The sequence below is a fragment of the Prunus avium genome, chromosome 5, assembly GCF_965620075.1.
Source record: "Prunus avium chromosome 5, drPruAviu1.hap1.1, whole genome shotgun sequence".
Taxonomy (NCBI): Eukaryota; Viridiplantae; Streptophyta; class Magnoliopsida; order Rosales; family Rosaceae; genus Prunus; species Prunus avium.
Window position 1 is genome coordinate 10,210,623 of NC_142288.1, and position 4,558 is coordinate 10,215,180.

General features: G+C 38.1%; 1 non-coding gene across 1 annotated transcript; it reads right to left on the reverse strand.

Annotated features, from left to right (window-relative positions):
• Positions 1-227: 227 nt before the first annotated feature.
• Positions 228-334, reverse strand: LOC148294259 (small nucleolar RNA R71). The gene has a single exon (XR_015836211.1). It is a non-coding gene; the product is annotated as a small nucleolar RNA R71 (small nucleolar RNA).
• Between the last annotated feature and the right edge of the window lie 4,224 nt (positions 335-4,558).

A 4,558-nucleotide genomic window follows, 5' to 3' on the forward strand; every position in this document is an offset into this window, starting at 1 on the left:
TACCTAATGAAGATCCATTAACCCATATAAAGGATATTTTTAATGTTGTGAGTTCTTTTCCCTTGACAGGTGTGACAGAAGATCAACTTCGAATGAGAGTGTTTCCATACACTTTAAAGGATAAGGCGAAGTATTGGTTGAATTCTTTGAAGCCTGGTTCACTCACTACATGGTCTGCCATTCAAAAGAAGTTCCTGGAAAAATACTTCTCCACGCAAAAGACCGACATGCTTAGGGACAAGATCTTGTTATTTGCACAGCAAGATGATGAATCGTTTTGTGAAGCATGGGAGAAATTCAATGGGTTGCTCAACCAATGTCCTCATCATGGGATTCCATTGAAGCTTCAAATGCGTATGTTTTATAAAGGACTAACCCCTTCTAGTCATAATATAGTCACCAATTTTGCAGGTGGTTCTTTTAAAACCAAAACTCCAGAAGAAACGTACGAACTCTTTGAGGAGATAGCAATGGAGACCCAACATACGGATACAAGAGGTAAACGTGTTATTAGTGGTTCTAATGATGCTTCTAGTATGCAGATTTCAAAACTGGAACAAAAGCTAGATGCTCTTCTTGCATTAAACTCAAGAAGCCCTCCGAAGGAAGTGTGTAGCATTTGTGAATCTCATGACCATGCTACCACAGCTTGTCCACTTGGGGCTGGATATCCAGAATTTGTGCAAGAGCAAGCTAAGTTGGTAAATTCCTACAACCAAGGTCCAAGAAATGATCCATACTCTCAAAGTTATAATCCAGGTTGGAGGAATCATCCAAACTTTTCATGGAGAAATACCCAGAATCAAGCAAATCCCCCTTCATTCCAAAGGCCACAACAATCATCATCATCATTGGAAGATATAGTGAAGCAGATGGCAATCAACCAATCCAATTTTCAGCAAACTACACAAGCTGCCATCTCCAAATTGGAAGTCCAATTAGGCCAAATAGCTGCTGAAATAACTCAAAGAGTGCCTGGGAAATGGCCAAGCCAAACTGAGATCAATCCAAAGAACCCAGAAGCCAAGGCCATTCATGTGCTCAGATCAGGTAAGATCATTGATAATAAAGATGATTCTAATCTTTCAAATGATGTTGTGATTGTAGAAAATGAAGAGGAGGAGACCATGGCCACGGAAGGAGAACAACTCAAAACTTCTCAATCTGCTCCTAAGGCCAAATCAGATTCTCAGAAATCCGATCAATTCCAATTGCATAAAAGGGATGACAAATTTGTGCCACCACATCTTCAAGAAGATAGATACGTGCCACCCGCTCCATATGTTCCACAGATTCCATTTCAAGGCCGTCTTAAGAAAGCAAAGCAAGATAAGGCTTTTAAAGAGATTTATGATATTTTGAGTAAAGTTAATATCAATTTGCCTTTGCTTGATCTTATTGAACAGATTCCTGCATATGGAAAATTCATCAAGGACTTGAAAACTCACAAGCTCAATTTCGCTCCAAATGAAGGAGTAAAGCTCGACCAGAATGTAAGTGCTGTATTGCAAAGGAAGCTTCCACCAAAACTAGATGATCCTGGCAGCTTTGACATTCCCATTAACATTGGAGGCAAGAAGGTTGGAAGAGCCATGTTGGACTTGGGAGCAAGCATCAATGTTTTGCCATATTCAGTTTATCAAGAGCTTGGCTTAGAAGGGATGAAGAAGACTTCAATGCGACTTGAACTAGCTGATCATTCTATAAAATATCCAAAAGGTATTGTAGAAGATATTCTAGTTCAAGTTAATACACTAATTCTCCCTGCTGATTTTGTAGTGATGGACATGGAAGACAATCCAAATGGAGATCGTGTTGATCCCATTCTCCTAGGCAGGCCATTCATGGCCACTGCAGACACAATCATCAAAGTGAAAGATAGCACTCTCTCCATGACTGTTTTGGGTGAAACTGTTGAATTTAAAATGCTTAATGCTCTATCTCAACCTTCTATCTCTCTTGATTCTTGCTTTTCAATTGATGTTGTGGATCATGAGGTTTCTTCCAAAATTTTGCAGAGAAAGTCTAATGATGCTCTAGAAGCTGTCTTAACACAAGAAGAGGAAGATCTTTGTGAACCGGAGTTCTAAGAAGTGGTGGCTGCCTTAGAAGTGTTTCCGCCATACCCACCATCCTTTAGGCCACTGATCGGTTCATAATTGTATATCATTTTGTACCCTTCTAGCTTATGATTTGGTTATGTTTTTGAGTTAAACTTGTGCTTTTAATCCTTTTTGTGTTTATCTTTCAGTTCATTGAGCTTTAGGTAATAATGAGGGCTTTGGATAGTAAATGATGCAATCCATGCATGTTAGGGCCTAATTTGGATGAATGGATGAAGAGCTTAAAGACAAACTCAATTTTGGCTACAGTCCCCTGCCAGCCCAGTTTCGTAGGTCATATTGCAAGCTTTGTTTCAGCAACCTACATAGCTCGGATGAGGCCACATTCTTCATGAAAGTTGTTCCAATGGGTGTATACTATAACATATCCGAAATTCAGCCCCATTGGATAATTGTGGAGTCTGTTACCTAGCAAACACAGAGCCATGCTCAGGATGGATTTTATCAGCGCCCAAAATGAGTTAGCAATTTGTTTTGGCCTTAACTTCCTCCTCCGACCTTGGATTGGCCCAAATGATATATGGCTGGAAAGAAGACATTCTGAACTTCAAGTTTGAGTGCTTAAAGTCTTAATTTGCTTAAGGGAAGCCCAATTCGTAAGCCCTTGAAGTTGCTGGTCATGCTGACCTCAGGATGAGCTATTATTTCTGGTTGGAAGCTTGGTCATGGTGACATGAAGATGAGCTAGGGCTGCTGGTGGGATTTATTAGTGAAGTGCATCAACCATTTCAGATTTTATAATGGAAGTGTTGTATGCATTAGTGAAGTGCATCAACCATTTCAGATTTTATAAAACAAAGTGTTGTATGCATTAGCCATACTTAATTCAGATTTTCAGCTTCCTTAGGCCTATATATAGTGAGGTTTCCCAAGCTTGTAAACACACCCCAAGGGGGGGAGCTCTCAAACACTTCTCTAGAGCTCCCTTCCCTTCTCTCCCTCAAATTCTCTTAGTTTTGCTTTCTAGTTCTCAATTCTAGCTTTCTTTAATGTTTTCTTAGTTGTAATTTATTTTTCTTGTAATGTACATTCTTTTCTTTAGTTTCAAGTTTGATTAGTTTCCAAGTTTCAATTATGGTTTTTGTTCTTATTCATTATGCTTATAAGTTAATATGCTAGTTTGAATGATTGATCACCATTTAGGCTTGCATGTTAGCTATCTTGGTTTGAATTAAGAGTAGACACCATGCTTTAATTCGAATTGAACTATGAATAGGAAGAGTATGTATGGACATTCGACAACAGGGATTAGATACATGCTTGGTTGTTTAAATTGTTCTTCTATGCTTAATGGGTTCCTAATGCTTAATTTTAGGTTAGACAACAAATGATCAAATTAGGGAATTAGGAACACAAGGTTATGACCAAACACCATGGCTTAATCATACTTTAGCTAGAATCAATCCATTAATCTAATTGAACTTGGGAACTTATCTGCTTGAGTTAGTTATTTCTTTCTTCCTTGTTTTATTTATTTCCTTTCTTTTTCATTTCTGTTTTGTGTAGGAAAAATGAATTGGATCATTCAATCACCAATCCTCGTGGGATCGACCTCGCACTTACATATGCTATACTACCAAACGGCTCGTGCACTTGCGAGTATCACAAGTTGAGGATGCAACTGAATCCATTTTGGTGCAGCTGTATCTACACAACAAGTTTTTGGCGCCGTTGCCGGGGATTGGCAACATAGTTTGGTTCTATTTCTTTTCCCTACTTGTTTTATTTTTATTTTTCATTTTCATGTTTTTCTAGACAATTTCAAGTTTTAAAGTTAATGACGTTAATGGACAAGTTGTGTTTGTAGTCCAACAGAAAAGGACAATTGCCCAACAAGCAAGAGAACTGGGTTTAAGTCCCAGCTTACACAAACCATTGGTGCTTGTTGCTTTGAAGCATGGAATTGGATGTGTGTTAATTTTCCTTTTCATTTTAGTTTTTATTTCCTAATCCTTTTAATTCCATTTCAAGTTTGTGTGTTTGTTTTAGCAATTTATGATAGCTTAATAAAAATGGAGAGAGATGGCAACCTCAATCATAAGAATGGGAAGTGTGGAGCAATGGGAGAAGTCGCGACCTCCAAGTGCATCACATTCGACCTAATCGCTTCAAGGGGGAGCATTTCAATCCTTTCTCTTCTTTGAATTATGTTTATTTACGTCATTGTTTTTACCTTTTGGTCCGCGTTGAGTTCTTTTTTTTTCTGTGCTGAATCCAACCATATAAAGAACGTGAAATTTGGACTTACGGTTGGAAAGTTATAGCCTAAAAACTGAACACAGGTCGAAGCTGAAAAACAGAGAAACGAATCTGTCCAAATGGTGATAAACGGGTGATAGAAAGTGCTGTTTGTGTTTTTCTTTGGTTTATTGGTTTGTTTCTTTTAGTACAACAATTTATGTTGTTTGTTTGAATTTGTTTAGAGTACTTAGTTC